Source organism: Sorex araneus, chromosome 8 (assembly GCF_027595985.1).
Source record: "Sorex araneus isolate mSorAra2 chromosome 8, mSorAra2.pri, whole genome shotgun sequence".
Taxonomy (NCBI): domain Eukaryota; kingdom Metazoa; phylum Chordata; class Mammalia; order Eulipotyphla; family Soricidae; genus Sorex; species Sorex araneus.
In genome coordinates, this window is record NC_073309.1 from 46,402,847 (window position 1) to 46,418,064 (window position 15,218).

The 15,218-nt window shown below is 44.2% G+C and overlaps 1 long non-coding RNA gene across 2 annotated transcripts in view; it reads left to right on the top strand.

Moving 5' to 3' along the window:
• LOC129406772 (uncharacterized) overlaps positions 1-15,218 on the top strand; it is a 131,931-nt gene that overhangs the window by 74,480 nt on the left and 42,233 nt on the right. The window contains exons 2-5 of one of the 2 annotated variants that reach the window (XR_008631245.1): positions 245-373; positions 2,562-2,630; positions 3,701-3,826; positions 5,355-5,623. This is a non-coding gene — a long non-coding RNA (uncharacterized LOC129406772). Of the gene's footprint in view, positions 1-244; positions 374-2,561; positions 2,631-3,700; positions 3,827-5,354; positions 5,624-15,218 lie in introns of those variants that run through there. The other variant, XR_008631244.1, reaches the window with a different exon arrangement.

Sequence of the window (15,218 nt, forward strand, 5' to 3'; positions counted from 1 at the left end):
CAGGGATGAAACCCAGGGTGGCTATGTGCATGGTTCTTGCACTAGATTTGTATGTACACATTGCAATATAAAATACTAATAGCCACAAATAGGATGTTTTATAATTATAGTACAATGGGTACAATTGGGACAAGTAATCATATACTAATGGTGCAATTAGTACATGTTGGGCAGTGAGCTTTCTGCTTTCACTGAGTGACCTCACTGAACTTTGTTCTTTCTTTCTTTCTTTTTTTTTTTTCAGGGGAGAGCAAATTATTCAGTCAAGTTCCCCACATTTGGGAAAATCGCAGTGGTCAGCACATCTGTAGTGCGCTGGATAAGCCTCACCCTGGAAAATCACCTTCATGATTGTAGTATCTTTCCCTGCCTGGTAAGGGTTCACTGAACTTTCTAACAGTACAGAAAACAGGCTAGGGGCGGTGGGGCAGTCATTTGCCCAGGGCCTGACAGCTGGCATGCTGGAGGCAGAAGTTGAATCCTGATGTGCTCTTCATTGCTTAGCTGTGTGGTGGAAAATGGTTCTTCAGTTATCAATAATAGAATTATCTATAATTTCAGCTAGAAATTGAGTTCAACTCCCAGCACTGCCAGGGTGGTCTGGGATGTCATCAGCACTGCAGGTCCTGAGCAGAACTGCGTCCTCAGGCCTTCACAGTGAAGTGATGCTGTTTGGCTGAGATTTGCCTGCAGTGACCAGTCTCCAGAACACCACTTGGAATACCCTCCCCCCTTTAAGAAAAAACAAAACCCAAACAATCAAAAAGCCTAAATCCTATAGGTTTTATCTTGGACCAGCTGGAAGCAGTTTCTCAACATTATTTGAGACTTATTGAGTTGCACCCGGATGTCTGGGTTCCGGAAGGCAATGGTATCGTGGCATTTCCAGTCATCCACAGTTTGAGTCTCACCTCTCTCTGAAATCAACAGTATAGTCAGTGCTTGCTTGCTTTCTCTGCCTTTCGGAGGGGTGCATTCCATTTCAAGAACAGATGAAATCATTCTGACATTTGTGCTAGAGGAAGCCGTGTCTTTAAATCAGCTTTTCTTGTCTTTAAAGGCCCTGTCTTCTAATCAGATTTTCCTTTCACCCTGCATTTACTTCTCTCCCCTCTGAAAATATCACCACTCATACTTCCCCCTAAGGCTGGGTTTCACTTCTCTGCCTGTCCTCTGGGGTTGCTTATCACCTAGAGGGTCAGAGACTGAGGGAAGGTGACGATCAGGGTGAGTTAGTGCTCAGTGGGGGATGCGCAGATGCAGGCTGGGAAAGGAGCAGTTGCCTTGAGGCTCCTCTTAGGCTCAGCCTCACTCTTACGTAGAGGTGGAACTTTCCATGGCTTAGTGACCCCTTCTGGGTCTGTTCAAGGGCAAGGCAACAGAGGGAAAAATAGAGCCAAGATGGTGGCAGCCTGGGACATGATGTGGAAGTCTTGCTGCCCTCAGCAGTGTTGGGCACAGGACTGCCTCTTTTCTGAAATGGAGAGTTAATATCCCTAAGGGCTCTGAGCCAGGCAGTGCAGATAAACAGGAGGAAATAGGAATATTTTTCTCATCCCCTCACAAGCTTGGAGGGCTGGTTTAGTTACACCCCTATGTGGAGTGAGGACAATGGAGAGTTTTATTCAGTTGCTTTTTTTTTTTTTAAGACATGGGGATAAAATCCAGATGACATGCTTGCAAGGTATGTGGCTCACTGCTGAGCCTCATACCCAGCCCTGTTCAGGTCACTTTCAGGGATATTTATATATGTGGCCTTGGAGGTTTCATAGTTGGGAGATTGGATAACCTTACATTGGAACCTACGAGATTGATTCTGTGTCAGTTAAGCTACAATTTCATTTGTTATTGTGAGAAAATTACTTGCCAGTGCTGCAATTAGTGGCATGGAGGCAGGGGCAGAGCTCCAAATGCTATTGGGAGTTGGGGTACTCCCAAGAAGTGCTCAGGATGCCCAGGGGCCACTCTTAGTGATATTTAGCCACTGAACTAGATGGTTCAATGGCCGTGGTAGGGGTCACCAGGGCTACCCCTGCTGATGCTGTGGAGTGGGGGACAGTCATGTGTCAGAGCTCAAACTTGCCCTTTGAGTAGGCAAAGCATACACTACAACCCTCTGAGCAATTTTTCTGGCCCAATTATTTCTTTTTCCTTTGTTGGTTTAACGTACATGACTTCTCCCTGAATGAGCTGGTTGTAAGTTCTTTTTGTGCCTGTTTTTGCTCAGCTCTGTGTCTTAGTGGCATAAGGATGTCCAAAGTTGGTGTGGTGAGAATTTCTAGAAAGGGAGCCTCCTTGGCCCTCAGACAGGAGAGCCTCAACGGCTCTCCGCAATGGCAAATACCTTGTCATTGCACAGTCTTCTCATGTCCTGGTGACATGACTTTCCTTCTGGTTCACCCAGTGCCTCTATCTCCTAGCCCTGAGCATCACATTCAGTTTCCAGAGTGGGTTAGGACTGTTTTGGTAGCTGTTCTCACTCGTTTCCTGCCTAAAACAAACAGGAAATTATTTTCAGAGCCATCAGAGCCTCTGCTTCATGTTTTTCTCTTTCTCAATAGAACCTCAGAGAAGACACACGACAGAGACACACATGAAAACTCTGAGGACTCATGTACAGTACAGGACAGGTGGGATTAAATCCTGCATAATACATATGTGAACCAAGGTGGTGTTTGTTTTCATGCTGCTGTCACGAGTTTAGAGTGGGCACCAGTGTGTGGTGGTGGGTGTGCCTGGTTGTGTGCCTCTGGGCAGAGTGTGGGGGCAACAGCAGTTGATGCTGAGAGGAAGTGATTAAATAGTGGGGTTTGCTTTCTTTAGGTTTCAACTTTTTACACAAGGAACTGGTAACTTGTGTCATCATGGGGCTGTTTAGAAATTTCCTTAATCTGGTGTGAAGTGGGGAGGTGGAGGATGAAACAGACCTTCCTGAACAGTGTGAAGTCACTTCTCAGAAATTAGATGTTAATTATTTAGCTATGATTTACGAGTAAGACCTGGAGGCTTTAAAACTTTCGATGACAGGTATTCTCTGTCCTGGGAAGATTAGAGACAAGTTGACAAGCAGGAAACTGGTTAAATTTGTGGCTTGCTCTAGGCCAACACAGAGGCATTCCAGTCTTAAAAAACATTTTTGATTTCACCGATACTATCACCTCCTTACCAACTTAAGTGCCAGACCCTGAATGTCCAGAGATAACTCAAAATTCCAGCCCTGTCCTCAAGATCTAATTATTTTCTTTTGAACTGGTTTTGTTCTGTTCTGTTCCTTCTGTGGGAGTTTGGGAACTTCCTGCCTAGGGAGGGAGCCGTTGAGAATCCTTAGAGTGAGAAGGCCGGCCAGATGCCTGAACAGCGAGGGGGTGAGTGGGCTGGAGCCCAGTCCCTGTACTCTCAGGCTCTCCTTTACAGGAGCACAGTGATCATGGAGAGGCAAGAACCTGGGCTTCTCAGGAAATGCTGCGATCATTTGGTGGGTATTATTCACCACTTTGTCTTTCAAGAGCTGAGAACACCCCCCGCCCCCCCAAGAATCCCTAGAGAGGTAGAAAGTGAGCATAAGTAGCCCAGGAGACCAGGAACAGGGTTTGCTAGCTATCCCTCTGTACTATTTCTTTGGTCTCTGAGAGTGAGCATATATTTTCTGGGAGACTAGAAACAGGTTTTACTAGCTATTCTTTTTTTTTTTTTTTTGCAGGTGTGGGGGGGACACATCCAACAATGCTCAGGTGTTGCTCCTGGCTCTGTGCTCAGGGATCACTCCTGGTGGTACTCAGAACCATATGGGATGCCAGGGATCGAACCCTGGTTGGCTGCATGCAAGGTAACACCCTACCTCCTGGACTATTGCTATACCCACTGGACTATTGTTCCAGCTCCATGTAGCTACTTTATTCTCATTAACAGTGAGGGGTCAGGGAGATGTCCCAAATAATAGACTAACATATGTTTAGCATATGCAAGGCCCTGAATTTGATCCTGGAAGCATGTGGTTTCCTAAACATTGTCAGGTATGACCCCTTTATAGGGTTGGAGAGGTGGCTCAAAGAGCATTTTGAACATGTGCTTGTATGCAGGAGGGCTGGGTTGGATCTTCTGTATCTTGTGGTCCCTTGAGGACCTCCAGGAATAATACCTAGTACTAAGCTGGGGGGTATCCCCTAAGAAAATTGGTGTGACCCCCAAGCCAAAAAAACAGGGGCTGGAGGGATAGTACAGTGGATAGGGCATTTGCCTTGCACGCAGCCGACCCGGGTTCAATCCCTAGCATCCCATATGGTCCCTGGAGCACCACCAGGAGTGATTTCTGAGTGCAGAGCCAGGAGTAACCCCTGAGCATCACCAGTGTGACCCAAAAGCAAAATAAAACAAAAACCCAAAAGCAAACTAAAAGAGGGGCCAGAGCAAGTGGGTGGGTAGGGTGCTTGCCTTGCATACAGCTGACTCTGGTTCCATCCCCATTACCCTGAGCACCACCAGAATTGAATCCTGAGCAGAGAGCTAGGATAAGTCCTGTGACCACTGGTCGTGGCCCAAAAATGCCAAAAAGACACCCCCCCTCGAAAAGAAGCAAACCAAAGGGAAGGTTAGTAGTGAGAAAACAGAACAAGTTGAGGCCTTGTGGTTCCCTAAAAGGGAACACAGTTACCTCAAGTCATTTAGACCAGGAGATTGGGCTATGGCTAAAAGGCGAGGTAGAGAGAAAGATGCATGAAAAAGTTCAGGGCAACAGGTAACAAAATTATTTCTGAGGTTCCTGTACAGAGCTGGTTACCCCATTCCCACACCTAATTCCCTTCCCAGTACCTGGGCATCAAGTCAGTTTTTGATGTTTGTTGTAACTTGTCACTGGGGGTGGGGGATTTGGGTAGGTGGAAAATTTTCACACCCACGTTCTTAGGAGTGGCTTTGGCCCCTGCACATTTCTACTTTCTTTTCATTTTTTTGTTTTGTTTTGTTGTTTTTTGAGTCATACTCAGCGATGCTCAAGGGTTACTCCTGGCTCTTTGTTCATGAATTACTTCTGGCGATACTCAGGGGGACTATATAGAATGCTGGGGATCAAACCCGGGTCAGCCACATGCAAGGCAAGTGAGCATCTTACTTGCTGTATTATCTCTCCGGCCCCAGCAAGGTGAGGATTCTGAACTTGGACACTATTTTGTGAGTCTCACAGCATATTTACAAGGATTAAGTGATAAACACTAAAGACACCAAGTAGAGTTCTTGGGTCATAGGAGGCACAAAGTGGTGATGGTGGAAGAATGGGTCAGAATGATGTGGAGAGATGAAGGTTGTCGTTAGCCTGGGGTTTGCTGGTGACAGGCTTCTGTTGCAATTCTGTCACACAGGGCTTGCTGGCAGGAGTCTTGCTCCTATATCCCAAAGTTGCCTGACAGGCCCCGAAAGGAAAACACAGCACTGAAACCCGGAGGCCAGAAGGAGGGGCTCTCTCCCAGGTAGCTGGTGATCAAGAATCAGCTCAAGTGGACTCTGCGTCAAGAGGAATCAGCTTTGAGTTTCCTCATGTACCCATTTTCTCAGGGTTCTTAGATAAACTGCCTGTGGGGCTGATGCCTAAATTGGCACAGGATGGGATAATGCCAGGCTGCTAAGGAGACTGTAAGGACCTGGAGAAATGCAAATGTGGGCCTCAGGAGTGGGGGTGGGGAGGATAAGTCTTTTGACTTCCTTATTATGTGTATCTTGGCTTTTCACCCTGGCACTCAGTCTGGCCCTGGGAATGGCTCAGTTGATCAAGGAGCAGTTCTGGCACACCTGTCCCACTTTGTGTCTTGGGCTGATTATAGGCACCAAGTTCACCGCTAGTGACTTTTTTGAAGACGGAGTGACTGGATGACTGGATTATCATCACAGCTCTGTACTGTTTAGTGGTGTGACCTCAGCCATGTAGTCATCTCTGACCCTCGGTACTTTCATTGTTGAGAAAACTGTGAGGATGACACAAAATAATTCTCATAGAAGAACTGCAAGAGTGAAGTAACTACAGAGGTGCTTGGTAAATGTTCTCAGTCATGGGTAGGTGCAGCGGGGAATGCCGGGAAATATGAAATATGATCCCTTGACTTTCTGGAGGCTACCTTTGGGCTGGGGAGAGATAATAAGACAGGTAAATATACCTGATATATTGCTCTTCTCTTTGCTGAGATTGCAGATATGCCTTTTGTTTATTCACACATTGAAGGTTTGTCACAAAAGGACTACAACTGTCTGAAGGCTCAGATGATTGTCAGAACTTTTTAACAATAAATTACTTATTTTGGTTTTGTTTCATTCTGGGCCACACCTGACAGTGCTCAGGGCTTGCGCCTGGTTCTGTACTCAGGAATTACTCCTGGCGGGGCTCGGGGCACATATGGGATGCCGGGAATGGAACTCAGATTGGCTGAATGCAGGGCAAGTGCCTTCTCCACTGTGCTATCTCTCCGGCCCCAACAATAAATTACTTTTCATTTATTTTTTTAAATTATTATTATTATTATTAATGAATCACTGTGAGGATACAGATACAGACTTACATATTCTCATGCTTATGTTTCAGTTAATAAATTACTTTTAAATGAAAGCGCATACTTTTATTTTTTAAGCACATAATGCTATTTAAAGAATAGAGACATTATAGTGTAAATATAACATTTTGTTTAGTTTTGGGACCACACCTGGTTGAACTCAGGCATCATATCCTGGTGTGGTTTCTCCAACCACTACCCAGGAAAGTAAGGCCACAGTCTCCCAAGTCTGCTCAGACGTGGTGCACAGGTGTCCCTCAGCCGTTCACATCTTACCTAGGAATTTTATAATTCACTGGAAAAGATGGGCCCATATCCCTATGACTTAAGGTTCCCCAGCCCCCTCCCAGACTCAGACCTATATTGGGATTTCCTGATGTAATGGGATGATGAAGGAAACCTACATGCACATGTGGATCAAGACAACAGTCTGAGAATAACTATTACAAAAGAGATACTCAGATTACCTGAATGAGACTTCAAACAATAGTCCTTTGCAGGGAGTTTGTTTTTGGATCACACCCAGCAGTGCTTAAGGCTTATTCCTGACTCTGCGCTCCAGGGACTATCTGTGGCACTGGGGATGGAACTCAGGTCTGCTGCGTGCAAGAACAAGTGCCCTGCCCTCTGTCATAATGATATTTAGTGAAATGGACTCAATGGAAGACTTAAAACAAAAAAGCACGAGTCCAAACAAAAGACAATAGTTGAACTTAATATAGTAGGAAATTAGTTCAAAGGACTGTTGTGCATGAAAATCATGTACCAGGCCCTGAGTTCTATCCCCAGCACACATGGCCTCCCAGGCACTACTGAATATAGTCCAAGTGGCCCTTGAGCACTTCCATTTGTGGCTCTCAGCAGCCTGGGTCTGAGCATTGAACCATCCAGGCTTATATAACTGTGCCACGTATCTGCAGGAGTGACCTCCTAGTCCCTAGCACTGCTTGCCTGGGAGGCTTTCCCACAACCACCCCATAGAAAAATGGAGGCAGTAAATAGTCAAATAGAGAAAACTAAAAATGGAATCCAGGAGCATGAAGATAGAGCAACGAAAGCCATTCAAAGAGACCCGTAAGACCATCTTTTTCATTCAAAAAGAATGAGAAACAATAAAGATAGCATGGATTATATGGGACACCATTAGAGGTATTCCAAGAGAATTAAAAAAGGGGCAGAATAATTTTTCTATGTGTCTAGTACTAGAGACCAAACCCTAGGCTGTCTGTGTCAAGGAATGCACTCTCCTCCTGAACCCCCACCGAGAGTAGAATTTTTTTTGGAGGGTTGGGAGGAAGACAACAGTGCTCAGGGGTCTTGAGGTCACTCCTAGTGACACGTGGCTCAGTAGTAAGTGCCCCACAGTTTGATGCTCAATCCTGGTGATGTGCCGGGGGCTGCCAGGGTTATACCTGGCAGTACTCAGAGAGCCAAGTTGTTCCAGGAGTCAAACTCAGGGTCTCACATGCAATGCATGTGCTCCAGCCGGTTGAGCTATCTCCCTGTTCCCTGGAATTCCTTTTTGTTTGTTTGTTTTTTTGGGGGGTGGGGGGAGTTTGCTCCTGGCTTGCTCCTGGCTTACTCCTGGCTCTGCACTCAGGAATCACTCTTGGCAGTGTTTTGGTGGGGGTGGGTGGGCAGGGGGGGGGGTGATATGGAATACTGGGGATCAAACGTGGGTTGGTTGCATTGTATTGGCTGTACCTTCCTCACTGTGCTATCTCCCTGGCCCCTCAAAATTCTTGTTTGAAGAAACAAGCACCAAGAATTTTCCTAAGCTGAGAAAGTAGTTAGGTAACTAGATCTAGGAAGCTCAAAGAGTTCCAAGCAAAGTGAACCCAAACAGACACATACCAAAACATAATTAAAATGGGCAAAAATCAAAGATAAAGAGAGAATCCTAAAAGCAGCAAGAGGTAAGGAAACCTCGTATGACCATCAACAGTTTTCTCAATAAAATCTCTACAGGCCATTCTTGGAATGGTGCAAGCTGTATCTGCTCTGGTAGAGGGCCCAGTGCCCCACCCACCTACCACTTGCTCCTGCTTCTGCCCTGGTAGTTGTACTGATCTGAAAGAGAAGCCGCTGCCACGAGGAAACTAATAGGCCCAAGTTGTCATGGTGCTGAAATAACTCCTGGGGCATGTGGCCATGATATCTTGAAAATTTACAGTACTGAGCCAAGTAGGAACACAAAATGAGATGGGACAGTTTTGTAGAAACCTACTAAGCTCAGCGAAAATAATAGCACCAGAAAACTCAGCTAACACTTAACGGCTCAGCGAATCCTTGGACCATAACTTTAGTAAAACCATTTGAAATAGATATATGCTGTAACAAGCAACATAAAATAAATCATTTTGTTCTTGCTAAGGGAGCAGGCTGGGGTGTGTGTGGGTAACTTGATAAAGATGTCACACTGGTAGTGGGATTGGTGTTGGAATATTGGATACTTAAATGACTATTATGAGGGGCTGGAGCAATAGCACAGCGGGTAGGGCATTTGCCTTGCACGAGGCCGACCCGGGTTCAATTCCCAGCATCCCATATGGTCCCCTGAGCACCGCCAGGGGTGACTCCTGAGTGCAGAGCCAGGAGTAACCCCTGTGCATCGCTGGGTGTGACCCAAAAACCAAAAAATAAAAAAAATGAAAAAAATGACTTATGAACAACCTTGTAAATCACAGTGCAGGGGTGGGGAACTCTACAGGCTAGAAGGGAATGTTATGATATATACAAAGTTCTGAATGGAAAAGATCTCCAATCGAGAATATTCTTCACAGCTACATTTATCGCTCAGATTGATTTTTCAGTGCTGGCGCTTGGATCAGTTCTCATGTATACAAGGCATGGACTTAACCATTGAGCAACAACTCTGGCCCCATCACTTAGATTTGAAGGTGCAGCAAAGGGCTTTTCAGACAATCGCTAAAAGAACTCATTTCCACTAAACCAGCTGGACATCTACAGAAGGGAAAGAAATTCTACATAGAAATAGCAAGATACCTAAAAAGCATAAATGTGGGAGAAAATAATAATCATGGGGATTATTTATTTTCAAGTTTAGTGATTCCTTCCTTGTTATCTCCACTCTGTTAAGTTTAGATAACTCTGTGTTTCAGATATTGTATTTATTTATCAGAACTAAAATGTATATTTAGTTTTAATTCAATAGATCTTATGTTTCTACTGAGATTTCATGTATCAATATTTACTATTAAGGTATTTTCCAGTCCATGTAGTTAAATGTTGTTAAATGACATTGTGCGTGGGGTGGGGGGGGCTTTGGTGGACTGGGAGTGGCCTTCCCAGGAACCAGAACAACGGGCAAAGGTTGGGCGACGGGCAGACTCCGACGGGCGGACTCTCCAGTGTCGTCTGATCTCTCCCTTTATGGCACAGTCATAGTTGTCATTACAGCTGTAGTCTGTCATCAGAGTTCCATCATCCTAGTCTCTGTATAAAACTAAGGCTCACCGAGGGGCGAGTGCACTCGCGGGCTCTCCGGGCAGCTTTGTCTCACCGCCCACGTTCGGTGCCCTGGAACCGCAGTGTGTGAACTGGATCGGGACGGCCAGTGGTCAAGGAAAGGCGAAGGAAGAACGAGGACCATGCTGGTTGCTGATTAGTTACTGTTTATTCAATCTTTAATCTTCCATCTCCCGCACTCCCAGCTCCGGCCTCTCTCTGAATCTACCGCTGCCTCCTTCTCTAGTATCTCCTCTTTTCTTCTCTCTCTCTCTCTCTCTCTCCCTCCCCCCCAACCACTTTTACTCATCATGGCACTTCCAAAGGGTGCAATACATTGATGGCACCAAAGGCACCAAAAGATCTTACAGGAAGAACATTGAGGCAACATAATTCTCTTGTATCTGCAGGCCATTAATCTAAGCCGCCCCCCCCCCCCCCCAAGAAGATACAAAACCAAATCCGAAGCCTTCCTTGGGCTGAAAGCACTCGGATTTACATCCCAAAGACTAGGCTAGGCCAGAGCCTGGAATCTACAATGTCAAGTCAGGCCTGGCTAGCACCTAAAATCTGCATGTCAAAGACCAGCCAGGCTTCTAGTGAGAAAAGGGAAGCTGCCTCTGAAATTATCTCCAGAAGGCAGCTGAAAAAGGGGAAATATTCCAACAAGTCTCCTTGTGGACCTCAGTCTCCAAAGTTCCAGTTTTCCTCCTCGTCTTCTTGTTGTCTTCTCTTTGTTGCCGTGCTCTCCTTTGTGCTCTGCTTCTATGTGCTCTTCTCTTAAGTTCTCTGCCTTCTGTTTGTACCATTGTGCTCTGTCTCTTAAATCTCCGGTCTCCCATCTATGCTGCTGTCTTCTCCTTCAATCTCTCTCTCTCTCACTCTCTTACTCTCTCTCTCTGTCTTGTGGTCTTAGTCTGCTGCCGTTGCATCTCCTTTCTTCTTCCAACCTTCTAACCATTTGACCTGACCTGACCTGACCATCTGATCTCACCTAACTATCTAACTTCCCTAGCCCCTTACAGCATAGTTTATATAGAAATCATGTAGGTGGGGATACAAAGGTGGGATTGAATATTAACAAATCAACAAAGAGAGGCAAGACAACTCCAATTCAAGTACAAAAATCTCATCTAAGGAGATTACTCCAGATTACTAGGAGATCCACTTAAAGACAGGATTCTATTCAGGGTGTGTTGTTTTCTTCTTTTCTCAGTGAGTAATCCACTTAAATAGTTGTAGTAAATTTACTTCTTATAATTCTAGCAATGTCATTTTGTATGAGTACAGTAAGAAATATCAAACTTTGGGGGCTGGAGCAATAGCACAGCAGGTAGGGCGTTTGCCTTGCATGCGGCCGACCCGGGTTCAATTCCCAGCATCCCATATGGTCCCCTGAACACCGCCAGGAGTGATTCCTGAGTGCAGAGCCAGGAGTAATCCCTGTGCATTGCCAGGTGTGACCCAAAAAGAAAAAAAAAAGAAATATCAAACTTTGATATCAATATCAATCAAAGTTTGGTTCTTCCTGAGGACATCTCACTATGTATTACAGACCACAGTCCTCAGGCCAGGTTAGTCTTTCTAACCCCAGCAGGGTCGTTATTCAGTTACCTCTTTTGGGTCATGACAAAGTTTGTCCATGACTATGCTCTTAATTTATAGTTAGGTATTATGGCACATGGCCTGGCTCATTTTGATGCCAGGGTAGTTCACAGCTTGCCCTGGATCCATCAGTCCTTCATCGGGACCCTGCTCTTGGAGTGCTAGGAACTAAGGGCAACTGAGACTTAAGTCAAGTAAATACGGATGCCCAGGAGTAAATATTATTTTGGAGTCAATTAGCTCCCATGTTGCATAACATAGCATCAATTGTCTTCCTGTGTCTATACAAAAAGGACATTGCTAAATAAACCATACAAATGACAATAAAGGAAAGAGAAAAGAAATATAGAATCATTAGTTGTGCCTCAGTTGCTCTGTTGTAGGAGTGGCTCAATAAACCTTAAGCTCCGTGGGGGAGGAGCAAAGACAACCTGGTGTTATCCAATGGTTAAAGATGTTTGATTTATTTCCTTATTTAATATTTTGCTCAAATCAGGGATGCTCTATATTGATTTTTTTATTTAGAGAATGGATCATGTTGACCTAATCATACTTTGTTGAATAATTTTGGATCATATCCCAGATATTTTATATATTCTATTTTGTCTCTGAATATATTTTTATTGCCCTGAAAAATGTTGATTTTTGCTTCATTATTTTCAGATTTAAATAATTTACACTTATTTTCTGTGTTTGTGCCTGGGGTAGTAGCTTAAATTTCTGTTCAATCCTTTTACCCCCTCATTGCAGTGCTTTACTCTGACCTGTGCATGTGAGATTTAGGGATCAAAAAGATATTTAGGCATTGTTTTTATGTGAAATTTGGTATAACCTTCCCACCATCCTTGCTTCCTAATCTGAATTACTGAAATATGGCCTTAAAAATTGAGTTGCTCTTGGGGCTGGAGTGATAGCACAGCGGGTAGGGCGTTTGCCTTGCACGTGGCCGACCCGGGTTCGATTCCCAGCATCCCATATGGTCCCCTGAGCATGGCCAGGGGTAATTCCTGAGTGCATAGCCAGGAGTGACCCCTGAGCATTGCTGGGTGTGACCCAAAAAGCAAAAAAAAAAAATTGAGTTGCTCTTGTCTCAATTTCTTCTGATTTTCAAGCCTAGAAAGATGCCAAGTTTTTAATTGTACTTTTACCTATTCTGTGTGATGAATGTGCCCTGCCCCCAGGCCAGAATCTAGAAAATGGAAAGCCCCCCCTTTTTGTTTGTTTCTATGATGTATTAAATGCAACTATTTTTTCCTATTCATTTAGCTGTATTTTAGTTTTAGCCTTTTTCTTTTGCCTTGCAGAAACTCTTTAATTTTATTTTAGTGCCATTTGTTTCTGATTATGTTGCCTTTGCCAGTGGCATCAGATCATTGAAGACAACATTGAGGTCTAAATCTTGAAGTGTTCTGCCTATATTATTCTCAGTATATTTTATAGCTTCTGCTCAGATCTCAAAGTCTTTGATCCACTTTGTGTGAGGTGTAAGATATGGATCCATCTTCAATTTCATACATGTAGGTATCCAATTTTTCAGGACCATTTGTTAAAGAGGCTATTTTAATTCCAGTTAAAGTACTCAGTACCCTTACCAAAAATTAACTGCATTATATATATACATATATATGACTATATGTATGACTTTGTCATAGGGTAGTCTGTTTTTAAAATTAAGTTTTTAAATTGAGTCACTGTGAGTTGCAAACTTACAAAGATACTCATGATTGAGTTTTAGGTATACAATATTCCAACACCAGTACCTTCACCAGCGTCCCCTACTCTTCACCAATGTCCCCAATTTTCCTCTCACCCACCCCCCTCCACCATTGTCCTACTCTCCCTTCCCTGACTTATGCCCCACTCCCCCACCTCAGCGGCATGCTTCCTACTGAAGACTAGTTCTTCTGCTTGTCATTCTATTGCCTTTGGGCATTTGATATTCCCTTATAAAAATTTCTTTATATCCCACATATGAGAGATCATTCTGAATCTGTTACTCTCCTTCTAACTTCACTCAACATGATACTCTCCATTTCCATCTACATAGCAGCAAATGGCATGACTTCATCTTTTATTATGGCTGAGTAGTACTCTGTTTTTTTTTAAATTTTTTATTGAGTCACCATGTGGAAAGTTACAAAGTTCTCAGGTTTATGTCTCAGTTATACAATATTCAAACACCCATCCCTTCACCAGTGCCCATATTCCACCACCAAAAACCCCAGTATGCCCCCTGCCCCCACCCCCCACCCCCAACTGTATAACTGATGAATTTCACTTCATTTTCTCTTTACCTTGATACGTTCCATATTTCAACACAAAATTCACTATTATTGTTGGAGTTTTCCCCCAAGAAAGACAGCCCTACTACCAAGGAAGCGTTTGATAATTAGTTTTCCATTGCTGAGAATGAAGAGATATGTAGCCCCACTGCTCCAAGTACATAACTCTTTTTTTTTTCCTTTTTCCTTTTCCTTTATTTCCCCCCCCTCATCCCCCTTCCCGCGTCTCATAGTATGGTGGACGCCACGCCGCGTATCTCCCTGAAAATGGGAAACAACTGGGAAAGAGGGATATTTCCTCTTCTCGGCTGACGTGGGGCTGTTGCTTAGTTCACAGTCCAGAGAAATGGCTGCTACTTTAATAACATTCAATATTTCAACAAAAACTCACTGTTATTATTTGGAGTTTCCCCCCAAGTCAGACCTGTTAAAAAGGAACCGTTTCACATTGCTGACAATTATAGATGTTAAGTCAGTTTTGGATTTCTGTATAAAGTCCAGGGAAAATTCTGCCAGAAATTGCATAGCCCAGTTCACAGTCCCAGCGCATTGCTGTAAGAAGTCTCTGGAATCAAAGTCTTTAGGGGCAGAGGGTCCGTTTCACTCTCAGCAGCTCCGAATTTATCTGGGCCGAGGGCGTGCCGGTTACACCCACTTCCCATGATTCCCTAGGAGCCCCAACTGTAAAAATTGTATACCTCTGGGTTAGGAGTCTTAGAAGATGGCTCCTGCCATGTGGATGTTGCTGCCGCCACCATTTTCCGTGCAGGAAGACAGGTGGGGAGGAAAGATCCACCCCCAGGCAGCATGGAGTTGTAGCCCAGTTCACAGTCCCAGTGCATTGCTATAAGAAGCTGCGCTGGATGCCCGAATGTGTTAGGTCTCTGGAATCAAAATCTTTAGGCGCAGAGGATCCCAGTACTCTGTTTTATATACGTACCATAGTTTCTTTATTCACTCTTCTGTTCTTGGACACTTCAGTTGTTTGACTATTTGTCTATTGTTAATAGTGCTGCAATGAACACAGAAGTGAAGATGTCTTTTCTGAAGATGTCTTTTGTGCTTTTAGACCCTTGAAATATATTCCTAGGAGTGTAATTGCTAGGTTGCATGAAAATTCAATTCCCAGGTTTTTGAGGAATGTCTATATCATCTTCCAAAAAGCCTGGATCAGTTTCTAAGTCTTGATTTCCTTCCAGATCTGCATTTCTGGCAGTCAAACCAGCGATTCAGTTATAGTTTTTATTGCTCTTTGTACCATTTACAATAGTTCCGTAAGAGTGCTAATGCAACATGAACTTAGTTTGCCATGTAACTGACACTCTCCTGA